Genomic DNA, 23,980 nt, shown 5'->3' with positions numbered 1-23,980 from the left:
CCTTTCCCCCGTCAGGGGCTGTGCCTGTCCCAAGGGACACGGCTGTCTGCCACGCGGTCTCCCTCCGACTCTCTGGGCTCAGAGGTCTGGCAAACTTTCCTGCCCAAATCCCTGGTTTTTTTTTTTACCTTACCAGGGGAGTTCTGCTCTTCCCGGCTGTAAACCCTCTCACCAGCTGAGCAATTTCGCCAATTCGGTGTGAGTGTTACTAGCTTCAGCTGCTCGTTCCATTTGCTCCGGGACACGACCTGGGACACGTCTGCCTATATCGCCGCCATCTTGGTTCTCCCACCATTTATGTCTTAGTCTGCTTAGGCTGCTATATAACAAAATGCCATAGATGGGTGGCTTATCTACAACAGAAATTTGCTGCTCATAGTCTGGAGACTGAGAAGGCCAAGATCAAGGCACCAGCATGGTTGTCTTCTAGTGAAGGCTCTCCTGCTGGTTCTTTAGCCAGTGCCTTCTCTCCATGTCCTCGGCTGGTGGAAGCTCAACAGAAGTTTTAAATGTTGATTAAGTACTTTTGATTTTCAACTTGGAGGGCAGGGTATCCCTTCCAAGGAAACAAACATTCTTAGCTTCTGACTCTAAACATTTTTATTTCCCCTTGAACTCGATTATTTTCTTCTTTGAACATAGATTTTTATGTCCAGACCTCAATAAATGAGATTTAGAATATACTCTAAACAGAATTTCACAGTAAATGTGAGAAAAACATGGAGTTTCCAAAAATTCCAGGAACATTTTTATATGCAGAAACTTCTTCAGTAAGAGAAATGCTTAACCTATGACATTTTGCCCACTCCGTTTGTAGTTTTATTATTAGAGAAATATTAAAAACAATTTTATATTTACCATTCAGCTTCATTGAATTTAAAATATTCACACAAAAAAATGCCAGCTATTTCTGACAGAGCTTCTGAAACACTTTCTTTGACTCCATAATTTGGATGAACAAATGCTTTGTTATTGGAATTAACTGACTTTCTGATTGATGCATCTGATGACACTGGCTTATTGGCTTCATGTAACTGTTTACAAAGCTCTCCTGCTAATGGACCCAACATATCAAGAGCTATCATCACACTTCTGCTAAGTGCAATCACACACACAAACTTGATATCAATAATGAGCCTAAATAATTTAGCAGAAAAATCATCTGCTATAATTAAAAAGTCATGCTTTACACAGTACTGTGGAATGAGCCTTCTGCAACTGCCCCTATTAAATGTCTGTGTTCAGGCAACAGTGTTTTAATACCTATTAATTTGTGAAGTATATCTGATGCTTTTTCGGTAAATGGGTAGTCTTTCGATTTTCATGTGGCCAGTGATATCACCACAGCCCCCCCCAGGGTGGATGGTAAATGCCAACAAATATTTTGAGTGTTACACGTTTATCATCAACTTTTTGAGAAATCTAAATTCATTTATCTAATTTCTTATGAAACATACACTTGTTTTTAGTTTATTGCTGCTGAGTTTATTACAAATTTATAAAAATATGAATATCCAGTAAGACAAAGTCATTAATTACTAATTTGAATGGTGTAGAAAGTATGCTTAATACAAAGATGTTTTTTCTTTCCTCTAACTCATTTGAGGTGTTATTCTCTCCCCCTCTCCCCCCCACACACAAAATATCATATCTTTCACCATGAAGCAATTATTCAGCCATATACTCTCTTTCACACATTTAAATATCAAAAATACAACAGTCTTTCTTCACAGCAATTAAAAACTAGAGACACATTTACCAAGTGAATGTTAACACACTGGGAGGAGATATTTCAGCTACTAAACCTGATAAAAATTAATATTTTAAACTGTATTTAACTACCAAATTAAAAAGAAAATATAAAAAATTTAGGAGAAAAATAGAAAAAGAATTTGCATAGGCAATTCACAGAATGGTTATAAGTTTATGAAAATAAGCTCAATCATTTTAGTAATCAGAAAAAATGTAAACTTCAACAATAATGTGCTTCCACTATCCTATACTCTCTAGGATATAGTAACGAACACACTCATTTGCTTTTGGGGTGGGAGTCTAATCAGTTGCTGCCCCAGTTCAATCTGATAGTACACAAAAATATGTAAGCATCAACTCTAGGGATAAATAGTTTAACTCCTGATATTTACTCCAGAGAAATTTCTTATAGAACCATGTGGGTTCCAGCACTATTTGGGCTTTTGGGGGAATATACTTAATTGCCATTAGAGAGAAATAATTAAGTAAAATGTGGCAAAGCATTCTTTGACATACGATGAAACAATTAGATCAACTGTGATAGAGAAACATACAACAACGTGGATATTTTAAAGTAGGAAGAGAATATTCATAACATAATGAGAATTACTTAACTCTACCAGTAGTTTTTCAAAGATATCTCACACCCATGGGCAAAACCCAAGCATATTAGAGTAGGTTCATTTGAAAGAGAGAAAAGAAAGAATATTGGAAGCAAAAGAAAAAGAATTTGCTAAACAAAACATACAAACACATTGTGCCATAGCCCGGCAAAAATGACTCAGAAGAGGGAGTGAGACACACTGGTGATAATAGTGTGTAAGATCTGAAGAGTAAAAGTATTAAGTCTATTGTCTGCATTTGCAGTCCAAAACAAAATGCGCGCACACACACATACATACACGGATTTATCAGGACTACAGAATATCACACAAGTGTGGAGAGAACTACACTTACACAAAGTTACACGTAGCAAAGAAGGCAAATGTTGAGATCATAGACTTTGTAAGTGAAGGGTAGCAGAATACGACAATCCAAAATGTGACTGTATGCGTTCAGGACACGCCACCGCAAAATAGGCCCCTTTGGAGCCTTGGGCACTTGAAAAAAACAACAAATACAAGGAGAGGCTTTCTCTGAATCCCCCTTATCTGACTAAAGACAGACCCTCAAAATAGAACTCAGACATCATCAACACTTTCCTCTGCGGTGTCATTGGCCAGGGAGGATTGACTTATCACAAGAGAGGAGGCTAGACGTTGGTACCCGACCAACTTTGTCACAACCTATCACATTTCTCATATATTCTGCTAAGGACCAAGTCATCTTCCCTAAAAATTATGTAGAGGCCGACATCCCTCCTCCCCTTTCCCCGTTAAACGGTATTTAATTCTGGACTCTAAGCCCCCTTGGGAGTACCTCATTCATCCTGGCGATGGCCTACATATTTATGAAGGAGTGTATGTGTTAAGACTCTTTGTTCTTCTCACATTAATCCGTCTTTCATTACAGGGGTGCCAGCTAAGAACTCAGAAGGGCAGAGGCAGAATTTTATTCTCTCCCTACATGCGCGTATAGAATGGAGGTCTGGCAGCCCCTTATAGGAAAAGTGATTCCGACAGACAGCAGAGCCTTAGGTGCACCACGCGTTTTCTACCCGCTCCCGCCCATATTCAGTACAATCTTGGATACCATCAGGGACACTGTGGCATTATAGAACACACTGAAAAATACGAAGAAGTCACCCGGGTTTGATGAAGTGAGTTGGAGATATTAGATACAGAGAAGCCTGCGCAAGGAAGGAAGTGAAGAATTGAGAGCAGAAATCACAGGAAAGCCTGTGAAAGGCCCGAGGCTGAGTGGACGTCCAGTTAAATTAGCCTCAAGTATTGAGGGAAAGGAATGCCCCAAGGACATTTGTGTTATCGAAGGGTGAGAAAAGCCAGTATTCTTTTTTTTTGACATTTAAGTTTTTGTTTTCTGAAATTGGAAAAATAAAGATTCGTGTAAATAAATGGAAAATAAATATTATATTTTTCTAAGGAAATGAAGATCAATGGAAGAACATACTGAAAGTCCCCCCCCTTTTTTTTTTTACCTTAATCATTGAAATTCCCCTTTGATCACATTTGAATTACTCCTTTTCTTTTCTAATTTTACATATTTAATGTGCATTGAATGAACAAATGCCAATTTTCAGTGTGCATTTATTTACTATTTGATGCACCATTATTTTACAGAGTAATTTGGTTCTGAGTTAAAATGAATTGATGTTTGCTAAATTAATCCTATTCTTTGAAAGTTAATCCTATGTTAATAAGGCTTAGAAGCCAAAACTTCTTTAATTCATCTTGATATTTGCTTATGTTAATAAAAGCTTTTTATGTTCTAATATAAAAATAATAGCTTGATTGCAAAATAAAAGATAGTTCAATAATAGCATCAAATATGACTTTAATTTACTTTATAAATAAGGATTCTGTTATTAGAAAGAAATGAATCATAATATGTACTTGTAAGTATTTGTGGGTTTTTTTTAACATGTAAGTTATTTGTTACTAAGATAACCCTTAAGATTAAAGTTATAATTGTAAACCTACTGGAAAGTTTCAAGTGAATACAGAAAGAACATTTGATTGAAAGTGAATTATAGAACTTAGCCTTATGCTATGAAATTTGCTATAAAATTTTCCAAAGATGCACAAAAGTAGAGAGTAAAACTATTGTCTGTATACTTACCAAAAATTAAACATTTTCTCATACTTATTTTTAATCAATTCTCATGCCATTTTGTTTTATAAGGTATTTTAAGACATGATGCCATTGTGTACTTAAACAATTCAAAATACAACTCCAAAAATTAATATTTCTTTATATAACCATAAAACTACTCTTACATTTAACAGAAGTAATAATTTCTTAATTAGTAACATTAATTTAATCTAATATCCAATCAAACAATAGTCTTTAATAATAGAGAACACTTGAATGAAAAAATAATCATGTAGAAAATTTTTTGGCATATCTACATAGCATACTCAATGACCAAGCAATCTTCTTATAGGTATACTAGAAGTCGAGTGCATGAAATTCGTGCATGGGTAGGGTTCCTAGCGGCTGCCGGCTGCCATCCAGGGCCTTCCTTCCTTGGCCTGGCGCTGCCCGCTCACCTGTTTCACCATCCCACTGTGGTCCCCATCCCATCAGGGCCCATCGGGGCCCACAGCACCTTCACTGCTGCCTGCAGCCAGCACCGCATCACCGAGGCCTGCCATGTTTGGTGCCGCCCCCTGGTGGTCAGCGCACATCTAATTCCTGGTCAAACTCCCACCCATAGGGACGATTTGTACATTAGCCTTTTATTATATAGGATACCAAAAGAATTATATAAAAATAGTCACAAAAATATGTACAAGAATGTTCATAGCAACACTATGTGTAATAGTCTCAGGAGAGATATAAACCAAGTAGAATGGATATAATGAATACATACTCATTCAAAGCTTTTGGCAATGAAAATGAATGAACTATTCTTACAAACAACAACATGGTTGAATCTCCCTAACACAAAGTTAAGTAATGAAGCCAGGCACAAAAAATTGAAATGATTTAAGTCACATACATTTCAAAATGGGAAGAATTTATCCATGGTGTAATAAGTAACTGCTTTAAGCAGGGCTTCGCAATTGGAAGGGATATAAAGAGGGCTTTTGGGCTGCCTGTAATATTTCATTTCTTAATTTGGATTTTCATAACGCAAATGTGTTCATTTGTGAGCTGTATACTTAATATTTTTTTGTATATATTTGACACTTTAAATTTTTTTATAATTTGTATTGATTTCAGAGAGGAAGGGAGAGGAAGAGAGAGAGACAGAAACATTAATGATGAGAAAGTCATTGATCCGCTGCCTCCTGCAGACCCCCCCACTGGGGATTGAGCACACAACCTGGGCATGTGACCTGACCAGGAATCAAACCATCACCTCTTGGTTCATAGGTCAAAGCTCAACCACTGAGCAACACTGGCCACTCTGTATTTGACACTTTAAAAATGGCTTAGACTATTAACTCTTAAACCCACTGATCAATATATGTATCACAATCTCCAAACATAACTGTTTATCACTATATTTTCATTATTCTGCAGTTCTCTGACATGTTGCTTTATATTTTTGAAAATTAGTATGTTAGGTATATGTATATTTCTGACTTTCATATTTTCTTAGTATTTTATTCTTTTTTATTGCATACTAGTGGCCCCGTGCACAAAATTCGTGCACAGGGCGGGTGTCCCTCAGCCCAGCCTGCACCCTCTTCAATCTGGAATCCCTCTTGCAATCCAGGACTGCTGGCTCCTAACCGCTCACCTGCCTGCCTGCCTGATCACCCCTAACCATTTTGCCTGCCCCCGCTTCTGGCATGCTCCTCCCCAACTGCCCCCGCCCCCGCCAGCCTGCTTGCCCTCAACTGAACCCCCCACTGGCCTGCTCCTCCCCAACTGCCCCCCTCTGCCAGCATGCTCAACCCCAATAGTCCCCCCTGCTGGCCTATTCTCCCCCACTTCCCTCCCCCCGCCAGCCTGATCACACCCAACTGCCCCTCCTGCTGGCCTGATCATCCCCAACTGCCTCCTCCCCTCCCCCAACACTGGCCTGTGTGCCCCAACTGCCCACCACTGCTGGCCTGCTCGCACCCAACTGACCTCACCTGCCGGCCTGATCACCCCTAACCGCCTCTGCCTGCCCCCACCACCATGGGTTTGTCCGGAAGGATGTCTGGAAGGTCTCCAGAAGGTCTCCCAGCCTAATTAGCATAGATAGTGTTCCTTTTTAACCAGATGATGTTTTTGTCTTAAAATTGCCTTAAACTATTAAAGTTTATACACCAAATTTCTTTAGATTTATTTTTTCCTAATATGTTTATTTTCATCCCTTTAAGTGCAATCTTTTCCCAATTTTTTAATGTGATTTTTTTAATACAATATATTGCTTTGGCTGACAAAAGTAATGAGTATCAAGGGAGGAAGACAAAATTCAATGTATTCTCTTACGTCCTTTCCAATAAATTTTGTATAGTGTCTTTTAGGATTAAAAACCTCCCTGCCTCTGATTTTATCATCTGTACCTTTATCTTGGCACTATTGCTTTTTTTAAGACTATAGTAGTTGTCTCCTTAAGCAAGAGTCAGCTACCTTTGGTATATGGAAGACCTAAGAAAATATAGAATTCTCAAGGCCAATAAGTCTATATGTACCTGTTGACATTTTATTTCCACCCAAACCATGTTTCAGAGCTACATTAGCCCACACTGGATGGGAGCTGTTGTTTTCTGCCTTGTGGTAGCACAAAGGTAGGCAAAGAACTACTGAGGACATATGGTACAGAGAAAGGGACATAACTAGTAAGCTTTTTTTTTTTTTTTAATTTGCTTCTTATATGTGAAACCTGGCCCCATTTCCTGAGATGACTTTGATGCACAAATAAAGAGACTCTTGCTACTATAACTTTCCCAGGAACAAGCCATTGACACAATTCAAAAAATATCTGTCCATGTGACATTGATGATAAAAATACAGGTATGACTAAGTGTGATTTATTCCAGGGATGCAAGTTTAGTACAATATCCACAGATCAAGAAACATGATACACCACATAAATAAAATAAAGGATTGAAACCCCATGTTTATATCAACAGATGCAGAAAAAGCAAGGCCTTGCTAGACTTTTCCTTTTATTTTTTTCCATCTACCGTTGCAAATATCATGAGCACTATAGCCTAGTTTAATTAAAATTTTTGCATAGTTCTTAGGTGTCAGATTCTTTGCAAATCATTGGAGTCATAAACATGGACTGTATTCTGAAGAAGTCTGGAATTAAGTGGTAACACACTGAAACCTGAAGAATGTTCCAGTTTTAAATGGAGCCATAAAACAAAATACAGTATTTTTTTTTATTAGCAATGTTGAAATCAAATTATGACTTCATAGGCTTTCTCATTAAATTAGAATGCATTATATCATATCAGAATATTCCAGTGAAAAACATATTAAATACAGTCTTGCAATATGTCCATTGTGATTTAGTGTCTTTATTCACTAAAGGTTTAGAATGAGAAAATGAAACAATGTGAAGTTTACTTTAATTAACATACCCAAAAACATAAAGGGGAAAAATAACCTTTTAGCAATATTTTGGAACCATCAAGAATTTTTTCACACTACTTTGATGAAGAGAAAATTGGGGAGCAAAGAATGCATGTAGAAAAACACCCCAAAATGAAATGTAAAGATCTTCAGGACCAAAGTATAGTGTGTTCTTTAAAATAAAGGCTGCATACCTCCATGGAATGCTATAACAGCCACAAGATGTTTTGCTAGATTCTAGAAATTCTTTATTTAATTTATTAGGCTTGGAAATTTAATTTTGTCAATATGTTGAAGCTCTCTGGATGAGGCTCATACTAGCTAAGCACAAAAGGTAGGAGAAAAACTTGAAACTGTCAGTTATTTGATATATAAATAAGATATTAGTGAGACTGGAAAAATAAGAAACTAAGCACTTTTTCATAATTAGCAAATATAAGGCCTATTTTGAGCCTAGCAGTGTTCTAGACGTGCACCGTGAAATCAAGGTACTCAAGCTTCCTCTTCACAAGAAGCTTACATTTTGCTGGGGGGAAGAGGAGAAGAGTAAAAAAATGCCGAATTAATATATGGACAAAATAAAACATACTATTAAAATAATTCAAATGAGTGCTACAAAATGGAGTCATCAGCCAGGCTGGTGTGGCTCAGTGGTTGAGCACTGACCTGTGAACCAGGAGGTTGTAGTTCGATTCCAGGTCAGAGCACAAGCCAGGGTTGCAGGCTCGATCCCCAGTGTGGATGTGCAGGAGGCAGCCGATCAATGATTCTCTCTCATCATTGATGTTTCTATCCCTCTCTCCCTCTCCCTTCCTCTCTGACATCAATAAAAATATATCTTTAAAAAAGGGAGTCATCAGATGGCTAATTTAAGTTAGATTGTCATGAAATGTTCTCTTGCGGAGATGCCATTTTAAAGTTAAGGTCTGAATGTCAAAAAGGATTCTGTTATTATAAACTCAATAGGACACGCATTATAGTAGCAGGGATGTTTATGGAAAAACCGTGATATGAAATCATGTTGACATATTTGTGAAACCAAAATTTTTCATTGGGGCTAAAGCATAGTGGGGGAGGCAGAGACTGGTGTGAAATGAAGACGGAGAAGTTGACAAGAGCAGCTGATACAAGACCAAGGCCAGAATCAACAGTTTAGAATTTTTCCCTAAGTGCCAAGTGAAAGCTGTGGAGAATTTCAAGCAGAAAAGTGACATAATAATGCATGTTTTTTTTTAAAAAAAAAGACAGTTCTAGCTGTTGTGTGGTGATTTGATGAGAGCAAAATTGTAAGCAGGAAAAACACTTAGGAGGCTACTGTGCTATTTCAAGTCAAAGATGATAGTAATGCTGCCTACAGAATTGGGTAAAGAGAAATCAATTCAAAATATGTTTTCCTGGGAGCTTTGAAAGGACATATAGATGGATTGGACAAAGTATGCATATCAGTAAAGATGCTTTTGAATGCAAGGAATAAAAATTTAATTGAAAGACACTTAAATAATCTTATATAACAGCAAATACGGAGGAAGACATTTCCAGAACTAGTAATACAATCAAGGTTTCAGAATTTTTCTGCCTTTTTTTGCCTGCTATTGTTCAGAACTATTGGCTCGATTCTTAGACTTTGCTCCTTCATGATCACAGGTAGCTGACATAGATGTATACATTCTATATGTCATGACAGTTTATAGGAGGCACAAGAAAAGATCATCACTTTCTCCTTTACTTTCATTGAAAAAGATTTTCCTCCAGTAGCAAAGGTGCACACTTCTTTTCAGATCCCGTTGGCTACGATGAACACTCACATTTACTAGCATCCTATATAATAAAAGCCTAATATGCAAATCGACCGAACAGTGGAAGGTCCAGTGGAATGACCGGTCACTATGATGTGCACTGACCACCAGGGGGCAGACGCTCAATGCAGGAGCTGCCCCCACCCTGCAGGTCCCAGGCCAGCCAAGGCGGGTGCCAGTGGGGGGCTCTGATTATCCCACCAGTTGCCCCACAGATCGGCCCTGATCGCCAGCCAGGCCTAGGGACCCTATCTGTGCACAAATTTTGTGCACTGGGCCTCTAGTATGAAATAATAAAGGGAGCAGGTACAAGAGCATTTCTAGCATTTGTAGTTTCTGAAATGGACTTTGGCTAGTCGTCAGAGTTAAAGATACTATTCAAACTCTGATATACACACCCTTCAAAAAAACTATTTTCTTCCCTATGTATTACATAGCTATGAGACTCACTATTTATTGAATCCCATTTGGCTATATAATTGGCAAAATGTTTATATGATGTTCAATATCAAGTGCTATCCAAAAAAATATATCAGTAACTATACATTAACCTTACCCTGGGTTCACATCAGCACTCTGGCTATTAGGGAGCAGATATATGTCAGTATAATATTAAAAGAAAAAAAGATGCAAACTTTAAAAAATGCTAAACTGTCTAAAGTTACTAACTAAAGGTAGAATGAACATGCACTTTTTAGTATCAGTGATACACTATATATAATTTATTATGAATATACGAGGCATGCATATATGCAATTATATATACTAATATATCAGTAGTGCAAGATACTAAATGTATTAAGTGGTATATGCAAAGTTAACAATCCAGAAAATTAATTAATACATATCAAACTCTAGTCACAAAGTCTAATTTAGGCTCTATCTACATAGAAATAATTTATCACCAAAAAACAAGTCACTGGAAGAAAGTTTAGTAAGAATCAAAAATTGCTATACAGTGGGGCCTTGACTTACGAGTTTAATTTGTTCCGAGAGCTCCTCGTTAGGAGCTCGTTAAGGAGCTCGCTAACTCAAATTACTCTGTCAACTCAATGCAAAAAATTGGCCGAGAGACAGCTGGTATCTCAAAAAACGCGTTAGTCCGGACACTCGTAAGTCAAGGCCCCACTGTATATCATAACATCATTTGATACTTCAGGAGCTGAGTCCCTAGCATATTCTACACATGGTTTCCACAACAGTTGCTGATATTTCCTGCCATCAGGTCAGATGTATATTTTTTAATGTTTCCAGTAGAAGAGGTAGATTTGCTTAAAAATTAAGCTAATATAAATCTTGAAAATAAGTGACAATTTTGAAGAACTTTGCACTGCATAACACAATTTCCCAAAAGACAACTATCAAGATACGACTCTGACATATATGTCGATATATTAAAAAAAGAGCTGGTGGAAGAGTCAATCCGTGACTGAGGAAGGAGAGAATATTCTCCACAAGGAGGGGTCTCCAACCTGACCCTGATCAAACCTGGGCAGAATGGAGAAGGCTTATTTGAAGACCGTAACAAATACATTTTGGCCAAACACCATCATGTTGCGGTTAAATATATTAGAGAGGTGATTGGATTGAACAGGAGGAGACTCCCCCCTCCCGCCCCCCCCCCCCCCCCCCCGTTGCATATGAATGAATAATGCTTTCTGCAAATTATCTAGTTTGAGTCATGTTTTTCGATGGTTACTCTTTCCAAAGAAAACAAAGCAAGTTGGCTGAAACTGTTAGAAACAATTTAGACGCAGAAGGATGTGCGCAAGCGACTTCCCAGGTTTCCTAGGCGCGACTTCACGTCCTCAGCTCTTTCCTTAGTTCTTGGTATCACCAGCTCTTCTTGACCTCTTAGGAATAAATTAAATGGCGCCCAATCAGAAAGGCCTTTCCTAGAAAAATAGCACCAAGTAGCTCTCTTATACCCCCTTGATATTAAGAGTCATTCAGTTGATTAATGGGTAAACAAACTATGGCTAAAAAACAAACAAACTATCATGTCATGGAAAGACTTGGAAGAAACTTAAATGCCTGTCACCAAGGGAAAGCAGCCAATCTAAAAAGACTCCATACTGCACAGTTCCAACTATATGACATTCTGAAAAGGGCAAAACTATGGAGACAATAAAAACTCAGTGGTTGCCTAGAGTTGGGGCAGGGAGGGATGAAACCGAGGAGCACAGCTTTTTAGGGTATGAAACTTCTCTGTATCATACCATATGGTGAATACATGTCATTGTACATGTGTCCAAACCCACAGACTGTACAACAGCAGGAGTGAACACTGTTGTGAACTATGGATTTTAGGGGATAGATGTGTCAATACAGATTTATCAACTGTAATGAATGTACCACTCTGGTGGGGTATGTTAAAAATGGCGAAGACTATACCTGTTGGGGTGGAGGGCGCGTGGAAAATCTCTGTACCTTCTCAATTTTGCTATGAACCCCAAACTGCTCTAAAAAATTTCTTATGAACAAAAAAGTGTTTTTCCAACTGAGACCTGATATGCATCTCTTTTTGGTTTCAGTTAGTTATACTCAACTGCTCTGTGGATAGAAATTTTATAAACTATACCTTGTTTGGCAGAAAGATAAAATCTCTTTCCCTGGTAAGTGCTAAAATCCTTTCTTTGTGTACCAAGGTAAATGTAGGACTCATTGACACAAACGTTTGATCCTTGAGTGGAGTGGTGCCCAGCTGTTGGAGATCAAATGCAAATGAAACAAAGGCTGGGAGTCAGGCTTCTAGAATTGCACCTTTAGTCCTTTATTTGAACAAGAGTTCTATTGCTGCTGCTGCCACACTCCTCTGCGCCCAAAGAAGATCATCAAAGCTCTTACATTCTGACCCTCAAAGTAATTTCTTGAAATAGTTCCAGGCAAAGTGACTCACTTGCAAATTGGACATTCATTGTTTCTGAATAGTTTCTCTGCAACATTTTAACTTCTGCAGCATGGTACTTAGAAGGCATGCATTTAAATAAAGAATCCTGATGGGTTCTTCATCTGAAACTCACACAAAAACACCACATTGCCAGTAGTTAATGACCTCCTGCCCTTCAACTATTGATTATGTTTCCTGATTTATTTTCCCTCTCTTCCTATCCTCTAGCTAAAATCACCCTTCCTAACCCCAAGATTATTTCGTTCAACAAGTGACCTTGCTATTATTTCTTGCAGGCATAAAGATTTCAACATCTCCATGGATTAATTTGTTGGCTCTCAAGTATTTTTATTCTTAAAAATTGTCAAGGTTTCCCAAGTAGGATTCTTCTTTCAATAAGCAGTAAATGCTGTGACTCCTTTAAGCATAACCAAAAAAATGCATCTCTTCTTATTGTGTTTTTACATTTTGGCCAAATATTATCATATTGCAGTTAAATAGGTTATATAGTTGACTGGATTGAACAGAAGGAGGATTTTTTCTGGTGCATATGAATATAAAAAATGCTTTCTGCAAGTTATCTAGTCTGAATCATGTGTTTTTTTTTATTGTTACTCTTTTCAAAGACAACAAAGCAAGTTGGCTGAACTGTTAGAAATAATTTAGACACAGAAGGATGTGTGTAAGTGATTTTGCAGATTTCATAGGCACTGCTTCTCATTTTTAGCTCGTTCCTTAGTTTTTTGTACTACCAGGTCTTCTCAACCTTTTAGGAATAAATGAAATGGCACCCAATCAGAAAGGCCTTTCCTAGAAAAACAGCACGAAGTAGCTCTCTTGTACCCCTTGATATATATTTTTTAATATATTTTATTGATTTTTTACAGAGAGGAAGGGAGAGGGAGAGAGAGTTAGAAACATCGATGAGAGAAACATCGATCAGCTGCTTCCTGCACACCCTCTACTGGGGATGTGCCCGCAACCAAGATACATGCCCTTGACCGGAATCGAACCTATGACCCTTCAGTCCGCAGGCCGACGCTCTATCCACTGAGCCAAACCAGTCAGGGCACCCCTTGATATTTTTTTATCACACATTTTGTATTCCATTTAGAGAATTTATCATACTTTACAGTGATTTTATTTACATAATGACCTATGGTGCCTCTCTCACACGCCACCTTCACTCAGGTGCCTTGTCTGTCTTATTCACCATTGTGTCCTCCAAGCTTAAGGAGTACCTAGCCTACAATAGGTCTTCTATAAATATTTATTGGGAAAAAAAAAGCGAAACAAAGGAAGAACACTGTTCTTCACTTTGATTTCTTTCATTTTATTTGTTATAAAATGTGGGGACTAAACAGCGGCTTCCAAAGACTTCAGGTTCTAATCTCTGAAACTGTGCATGTTACCTTATGTGGAAAACTTTTTGTGCAATTATCCTAGATTATTGTTGTAGCCCCTAAATGCCATTCAGGTGTCCTTGTAAGAGAGGCAGAGGTAGGTTAGATAACAGAGGTGAAGGTGATGTGAAATGAGAGGCAGAGCATGGAGGGATGGAGCTGCAAGCCCAGGAATGCCAGCCACCATCGTAAATTGAAGCAAAGGATGTGTGCTATCCTAGAGCCTTCAGAGGAATTGTGTTCCTATCAAAACCTGAATTTGGGCCTAATGAAACTGATTTTATATTTCTGGCCTCAAGCATGTGAGATAATAAACACCTATGGTTTCAAACTACCCATGTGTGTTAATTTGTTACAGCATTCATAGGAAAGGAACACATGCCATATTTAAAACCAGAAAAAAATGAAAATAGTAATTTAATACATATGTACTGCTACCCAACTGTAACAAATAGTATTTATCTTTTTTTTTTAATCCTCAACTGGGAATTTTTTTTTTTATTGATTTGAGAGAGAGAGGAAGGGAGGAGGAGAGAGAAACATCAATCAGTTGCCTCCTATACTTGCCCCAACCAGGAATCGAACTCATAATCTGGGCATGTGCCCTGACGAGGAATCAAATCTGCGACCCTTCGGTGCACAGGATGAAGCGCCAACCGAGCCACACCGGCCAGAGCTAGTATTTATCTTACATGCTTCAGAATTTTAAAAAAATTATGAAACAAGAGATATGCTAGTACTCCCTCCAATACCACCCATGCTCCCCAGAGACAGCCACACCTTGCAGTAGGTTTGAATTCTCCCCATGCATGTTCCATATATTACTACACATGTATGCATTTCTAAGCAATACACAGTACTGTGCTGTGTTAAATTTTAAGTAAATGTTAACTTTTTAAATACCATATCATTTATATTACCCTGCAATATGTTTAGTGAGTAAACATTATGACTGCAAAGTTTTCCATCTAAATGCCTCTAGTTCTAGAGAAATCATTTTCAAGGTAAGACAATTTTGTATCATGAGACAAAACAGCTATTCATCTATTTTTTATGGGCATTTACGTGGATTTTAGTATGTTTTAATTGCAAACAATGCAATTAAAATCTCTGGGCAGGTTTTCTGGTGCATTATTTGAGATTTCTTCCAGCAACTATTCCTAGAAGTGGTTTTGCTGGGCTATTGGAAAAGCATATATTCAGCTCTACTGACTACTGACAAATTGTTACACAAAATAATTAGACCATCATATAATCCACTGTGAGTAAAGACTGTTTCTATTTCCGACAATCTAATAGCAATTGGTATTATCAGTTTTACCTTAATCTGTTCAGTGTAAAATGGTACCTGACAGTTTAAGAATATTTGCATTTCCCTGATTATAAACTACTAGGTCCTTTCACCAGAATCCCAAGCCCCACGATCAAAAGGAAATAATTTATGGCTGGAAACCCCAGTGGTGGTCAGAAAAGTCAACAGGAGCAAGGACTGGCTAAAACCAGACGATTCCAACATGGAGGAAAAACTGACCAGAGAACAACCTAAAGCTCATCATATCGTCATTATAATGAAAATGGACACCGCGAGTGGAAGGAGGGCGGAGGGGAGCAAACGCCAGGACACTGCAGGAATGGACCATATTAGGAGCAAAGCCCCTCCCCACCGAGAGGCAGAGCCAGAATTTGGTGCCACAAAGCTTGGAAACAACCCACTTAGACACACAAAATCCCCAAGAACTGACTGATCACGTGGGCAACTCACTTGCGAGTTGGCCTGTGTTCCCTCGGATGCCTATGATTGCTTCTTTCGCCCACTCCCTGGCCTCTTTCTTTTTCCTCTATCCCAACAAAACTTGCTTTGTTCTCACTCTGACTCATTCTTGAAACTTTTCCTGGGCAAGTCTAGAACCTGGAGGTTGCCTGACACCAGAAAGGTCCTGGACTGTACCAGGGCAGGGCCAACACCTGGCACGGAAGTGGCCCAGTGACAGCTTCATTGAACTTTTTAAAGACCCTTCAGGATAGTAACAGATGAATGTATTACGAGAAGACAAAAAAAAATGGCCCGAAAATGACCAATTAGGAGGTTGTTGTAGATTTTATAGCATCTAGGCAGAAATATTGAAGGCTTGGACTAAGGGTAGGGGGAAAACAGTGTTGTGAGAATGTCATTTACTGACATGAAGAAGATAGGGGAAGGTCATCTTTGGGTAGAGGTGGGAATGCAGTTGGGAATTAACTTCTATTTCTGCCATGATGTGATTCTTATTAGATATTCCAGTGGAGCTGAGAATAAACAGAAGACCAGTACAAAAAGCAATCATATTTCATCTTACTAGCAATAAATCATCTGATAATGAGTACACATGTATTTACAATGCCATCAAAATAAGAAAATATTTAGGAGTTAATATAACAAAAGGAGTTCAAGTGGAAACTACAAAATATCATTGAAAGAAATTAAAGACCTAAGTAAATGGAAAGTGATTCTGTCTTCAAGACTTAATATGGGCCCTGGCCAGGTAGCTCAGTTGATTAGAGCATTGTCTGGATATGCCAAGTTTGTGGATTCAATCCCTGGTCAGGGCACATACATGAAGCAACCAATGAATACTAAATAAGTGGAACAACAAATTGATCTCTCTCTCTCTTAAAAATCTATAAATTAAAAAAAATTAAAAGGACAACATGGTTAATATGATATCTTTAAATTTATCTAAAATTTAATGCAATCCTTATCAAAATCTCAATGACTATTTTTACAGATTAGAATAGCTGATACTGAAACTCATTTGGGAATTCAAGGGAGTCGAAATAGCCAAAACTGTTTTCATAGAGGAACAAAGTTGGAAGACTCCCATGTCCCAGTTTTAAACTTAGTACAAAGCTACAGTGATCCAGATATTATTGCACTGGCATATGGATATACATATAGATTGACAGGATAGAATCAAGAGTCTGGTAAATAAACCCAAGCATCTATGCTCATTTGACTTTCTATAAGGGTGCCAAAATCATTCAATGAAGAGAAAACAGTCTCTTCAACAAATGGTGCTGTTACAATTGGATATTCACATACAAAAGAATGAATTTGGATGCCTACTTCCCAACAAATATCAAAGTTAACTCTAAATAAATCAAAGACTTAAGTATAGGAAATGCATATATGAAAATCCTGGAATAACATGTAATAAATATTTGTGACCTTAAATTTGACAATACCTCCTTAGGTGTCATAGCAAAAGCACAAGCAATAGAAGAAAAGTCAGATAAATTGGTCATCATCAAAATTAAATAGTTTTTTCTACATCAAAGGACACTATCAAGGAAGTGAAAAGACAATCCACAAATGGGAGAAAAAATTTTCACATTACATGTAATGAGAGTTTAGTATGAAGAACATATAAAAAATTCAATATATTAAAAGATAATTAAATTTAAAGAAGGAAGAATCAGAAAGGTATCTTTCTAAAATGTACAACTGAGCAATACATACATGAAAAATTGCTCAACATCAATTTGTCATCAGGAAAATGAAAAACAAACCCACAATGGGGTACCACTTTACACTCACTGGAATGAATAGCTATATTCAAAGATATGGACAAAAACAAATGTTAGTGAGTGTGGGAGAAACTGAATCCTCTTATACTGTTGTTGGTAATATAAAATCACGCAGCTGCTGTGGGAAAAACATCTGGTGGTTCTTGCAAAGGCTAAACAGAATTTTTGGATGACCCAATAATTTCTACTTCTGGGTATATACCCAGGAGTAATAAATACCATATGTACACACACATACACGCGCACACACACGACTTGTATGCAAATATTCAGAGTAACATTATTCATCATCACCAAAAAGTGGAAACAACCCCAATGTCCATCAACTGATGAGTGGATATTGTAAGTATAGTGTTCCATACAACGGGATATTATTCATCATTAAAAAGAAATGATAAATGCTACAACATGGATGAACTTGGAAAACATGACCTAAGTGAAAGGAGCTAGTCACAAGAGACCACAGAATATGGTTCCATTTATATGTAAAATCCAGAATAGATTCATACAGTTGATTGTTTTTCAGAAGCTGATGGGAGAGAGGATTGGAAGGGATTGTTAATTGGCACCTGGGTTCTTGTAGGGAATAAAAATGTTCTAAAACTAGATTGTCATGATGGTTGCACAACTTTGTCAATATTTTTATTAATTGAATTGTATACTTTAAATGAGAGAATTGCATGGCATGTGAATTATCTCAATAATGTTGTTAAAAATAATAACTGGAAATAAAAGCTGTGATACAAATATTCTCTAGATAGAACTGTTCATATCTTTTAGAACCAGCTGTATAAAGCCTTTATACATTTTATGTAATAATTCAAATTTTCACAGAAATATTTTGTAAAATATCATTTTTAGACCAGTTGGTGTGGCTCAGTGGTTGGGCGTTGACCTATGAACCAGAAGGGCACATGCCCAGGTTGTGGGCTCAGTCTCCAGTAAGGGGCATGTAGGAGGCAGCTGATCAATGATTCTCTCTCATTGTTGAAGTTTCTATCTTTCTCTCCCTCTTCTCTTCTCTGAAATGAATGAAAAGTATTAATTTTAAAAATATCATTTTTAGTGTTTATAGTATTAGATACTTCTTTATGAAAATTCACATCCTAATATAAAAATGTAGTGAAAGGAAGGTGGAATAGAAAATAAAAATGTAATCTTTCCTGTTTTACTGCTCTTCCAATGACAATATGCATTAACAGGACTTCTTCATACATTTCTGTACAAAAAGCCTTTTTTATGATATACAGGTAAATTTAATATTTAAAGACATATATAACTTAGTGTTTAAGAACACAATTTTCAAACTCAGATAGTTTGGGATAAAGTCCTGTCCACCAGTTACTAGTTTAAAGACCTTGGCAAGCAACAATCTTTCTAAGTCTTGTTTTGCTTTTTTTTTTGGGGGGGGGGTAATATAAAATATCTTGTATTAAAGCTTAGTTGCTATGACAAGTAATGATGTAAAGAAAGAAAATAAATTGTCTCTACTGTTATATGAAGACTTTTATCATGTCTGCCATACTAATTTCCCCATTATTTCCAAAACTGTCACCATTAAGGTCACTTCTTTAACCTTTCTAGCATAGTAGTAATTTTATATTCATCGAGATATTATGATTTCTAAATGGGCTTACTTCTAGCCAGATGGTTATTCTTAGTAAAGGACATCTGGCCACTTCGCAGCTTTAAAACACAATCAATCTTGCTCTTAGGTACAAAGTCAGGTATGAAGGATAGAAATAGGCAGATATGTTTATGAGCTGATCTAAGAAACACTGCAAATGGCAGCCGTCTGACAGGTGTGAGGTGGTACCTCATTGTCACTTTAATTTGCATCTCTCTGATTAGGGATGTTGAGAATTTTTCCCTATGTCTCTTGGCACTGCTAATGGGAATTCAGACTGGGAGAGTCACTATGGAAATCAGTGTGGAGTTTCCTTAAAAAATTAAAAATGGAACTGCCGTTTGACCCAGTAATCCCACTTCTAGGAATATATCCTAAGAAGCCTGAAACAGCAATCAGAAAGAACATATGCACCCTATATTCATAGCAGTGCTATTTACAATCAGGAAACAACCCAAGTGCTAATCAATAAATGAGTGGATAAAAAAGCTGTGGCGCATCTACACCATGGAATACTATGCAGCAGTAAAAAAACAAAAAAGGATCTCTTACCCTTTGAGACAGCATGGAAGGACCTGAAGGTATTATGATAAGTAAAATAAGCCAGTCAGAGCAAGACACGCATCACATGATCTCACACATATGTGGAATCTACTGAACAAGATAAACTGATGAGCAAAATAGATCCAGAGACATAGAAGCATGGAACAGACTGTGGAATCTCAGAGGGAAGGTAGGTTGGGTGGGTGGGTGGGAAGAGATCACCCAAAGAACTTGTATGCATATGTGCATAAGCCATGGACACAGAAAATAGGGTGGTGAAGGCCTGGGGTGGACGGCAGGGGCAGCCTAGATGGGGTCATTTGGGGAAGAAAGAGGACATATATAATACTTTCAACAATAAGTATTGAAAAAAAGAAAGAAACATGGATGCGAGTGATTTCTAGCATCCCCTGAGTGTCCTCTATAGGCTAAACCCTCTGCCAAACCCTCTTTGTAGATTTCTTCTTGTCTCCAAAACACCCCTTAAGTTTGTGGTACCTACTGCTTGCTTTATTATGTACTTATCCCTGCTTATAAGGAAGTTTTGTTCTCCACTTTACAAATCAGAAATTGGAGTTCCATAAGAGTAAGCAACTTTTCAAATTTACAAAGCAAGTAATTGCTGAGCCCAAGATTAAAATTAGATTTGCCTCCCTTAACACTTTTCTCTCACTGCATTTACTATCTACTCAAATGTGTCTTACAGCTCTGTTTTTCTGTTTGTTTGTTTTTACTTCTATTGGTCCTGAAATCTTAAGCATTATATTTACTCCTTTGAAAAAGATACTAAAGCAGAAAATGTGTCTTCATAAAGACATTTAAAATACACGCTCTTTTAAAATATCTAGTATTCCTTTATTTCTAAAAAATGGGCAGTAAATTGCTTTGTAAAAAGGTTTCCTTTACATCAAGTAATAATTTTAAAATCTCCCCTACCATTTCCTTTGTTGCAATAGCTATTCATATTAGTTAACTAAAATGGAGTACAAGACCTTTTAAGGAATCTAACCCATTAATTGCCATTAAAATTTAACCATATATTTCATCCAAAATACTTGTACTTTAAAGAATCAATGAAAAATCATCAAAAGTAGAGAGCCATTAAGTAGGTATTGTCTCCTATTAAAGACTTCCTGTATGCTAGATTTGAGCAATTTAATTTTATGAACCAAGCTTTGGGGTAAATTTAAAATCATATTGCTATTATTGATGTCTAGGGCATTTAAAATAGGTATTTAACAGGTATATAATTATAATCATGAACTGCTTTTGAGAAAAAAAAATTATAAAGAATTATAACCATTCAGCTTTCATGAAACAGCCAGCTTTTTAAAGGTATAATACCTTTGACAATGAAACACTTTTAATCTCTCAATATAGTTGGGATTTAAAGTTAGAAAAGAATACAATGCTGAAAATAAAATTCTTGCTTAATTACATCCAGATCTGAAGCATAAAATACAGCAGGTGGTGAATTTGGGCTTTCCATTGTTTTTGATTTTTCAACCATATTCCTGGAAACTACAAAGAAGTTAAATTGCTAATTTACATGATTCACCTACACTACAATATGATTTTTATTTTTTTCTATTAGTAGTAAAGAGAACTTTCTAAAATGTAAAAAGTAAGCACTAATCTAGAGAATAACATAATTTTAAAATGTTTGAAAGGTTTTTATATAAATTCTTTATACAGAAATTATGTACAAAACCAATACAGTTGTAGTACCTACTGCTTGTTTTATTATGTACTTATCCCTGCTTATAAGAAAGGTTTGAGAAATGAATAATACTTATAATAATGTCGTACATATTCATAAAGTAATATTAAAGGATTATTTTATGGAGTCATTATTTACCATTTATGTAGCAAGACTTAATGGCCTCTGTATCTATAAATAATCTGAACATCAAATGCTTTAGCGCATAAATTAACTAAAATGGAAAATTGAAAATAATACAGAATACTAAATATCTATATATATATAGTTTAATCATTAGATTATAATTCATACTGAAAGGGGTAATATAATTCTGTATATTCATTCTTATCTTATTGTATTTCAGTTTAAACATTGATGAATGTGTCAAAAAGTATATATGTGTTTTGGAGAAAAATGTGTGTTCTTTTCAATTAAATAACAAATTAACTTTTCAAAAATTCAAAAATATTTATAATTACTAGCCTTAGCAATGCCTGTCATAGTAGTTTGACATCCAAAATAGACATTGTATTTGCTTCTTCAAATTTATTTTAATATAGATAGGTTGAGTATAACAAACTTTCACTAAAAACAAACACAGAAAATGTAAAAGTACAATTGAATTTAGTAAATATATGTAAAATATTTTAGTTCTTTGAAAAATTTCCCTCTAAATGACTCCAGGATTAGCATAATTGAGAGATGTGACAAATGGGATATAAAGATTAAGTGATTTGTCCTTGGTAACTTCTTATATTCTGAATATCCTAGTTATCTATAATAATAAAAGGGTAATATGCTGATTAGACCAGACATCATTCCAGACGTCCTTCCTGACGAAGCCAGCGCCAGAGGGAAGCCAACTGGGTCCTGGGTGCCTGCGGGCGGCCCAGGGGTAGCCAGCACAGATCCTGGGTGCTTGCCAGCAGTGGGGGGGAAGCCCTGGTCCCGGGTGCCAGAGGGAAGCTGGTGCCAGCAGCTGGGGGAAGGAAGGCCTACTCTTGCATGAATTTTCATGCATCGAGCCTCTAGTATTACATATAATACATAATATATACAATACGTGATATATATTATAAAAATATTCTGTAGAATACAAATTCATCCTATAATGGGATAAATAATATTGAAAGCATCAAGCATATCACTGATTCATTAAATTAACAGCCACTGCTATATTTCTGACTCCCTCTCCTATCCCCACTCCAGCTGTTCAGAATGTCCAGCTTTGACTCTACCAGCCTTTTACTTTTCTTCACCACACCTCACTTCCTCATGTTTCATCTTCCTCAGCTTAAATATTAAGGTCCTGACTCACATGCTCACAACTGTAAATCTACTTTTGCCTCACCTTGGGTGTGTCCATCCAACGGCCAAGCATGGCTGAAGAAGACTAGATAACCACTTGAGTCTAAATCACTTTACATTCTTGATCACTGACCTCACATGAAATATTTACAGTCACTAATCAGTTAGACTAGTTCAATCTTTTGTCTTGATGACTATTATAATAGCTTCTCCTTTCTCCTCAAACATGTATATTTTCCTCCGCCCTAACTCTTGTTAATAATCCTACTAAATATTTAATTGAGAAGATGGGGGGGAGGGGGGATTAAAAGAGGACTTCCCCTAACTCTAGCAACCACATCTACTCATCTCTATCTAGGACCACAGACTGTGCCTTCCAGCTGGTTACTATGGGTTACATGGGCACGTCCTCAACATCACATTCTCCTTTTCTATAAAAAGGTCTGGGTGTGTTTTTTGTTTTATTTCACTTTTTATTTTCCTTTTAATTTCTTCACTAACTAGAACTGCAATTTTGGAGGAGAGGCAAGGGGAAAAAACAATTTCTTGTCATATAATATTGTGCTAGTATTTTGCTATTATATTATGGGTTAGTAGAGAACAGAGTAGTACTAATATTATAAACTTGTTTCTAACTCTCTAGACCTGGCAGATATTTTAAACTCCTTCTATCCTGGACAATTTTCACAGTTCCTGAGAAGTTCCCTGCTGGGTGCATCCCTTGATATGTCTCTACCTCTTCTGCAGCTGGATGCTTTTATCTCAGCTCCACACTCAGACATTAGCTGTGGAGTTCCCTAACCCTCCCACACAGTCTTCTTTGATAGGACATAAAAGGCCAAGTGCCTCCCTCTTGTCCGTCCGTGGGAAATGGTGACATACTAGTCCTTCTTGTCATCAGTGGGGATGTGTACTGCCTACTGCAGGCCTCTGCTTTCTTCCTTCTGCCCTGCGGCAACCACTTTGTACCAAGTGCCACTCCTGAGTCCCTCAACTGCAGAGAATAGCACATTGGGTTTCAGGAATACTTCAGGTGGCTCTTCAGAGACTCCAATCCTCTTCCACCTGTACTCACAGTGTCGGGTCCGCTTCTGCTTGCTACTGCTGCCTCACAAATTCTTTTAAAACTTAAAGAGGTACAAATTAATTGTATTGTGCTCACAGATCCTATGCGTCGGGACATCAGACCTAGCGCAATGGGGGATGGCTTTTTCTTGCTCCCTGATATCTGGGGCCCGTCCTGGGAACACC

This window comes from Myotis daubentonii, chromosome 17 (assembly GCF_963259705.1).
Source record: "Myotis daubentonii chromosome 17, mMyoDau2.1, whole genome shotgun sequence".
NCBI lineage: Eukaryota > Metazoa > Chordata > Mammalia > Chiroptera > Vespertilionidae > Myotis > Myotis daubentonii.
Note: the sequence above shows the minus strand (reverse complement) of the source record.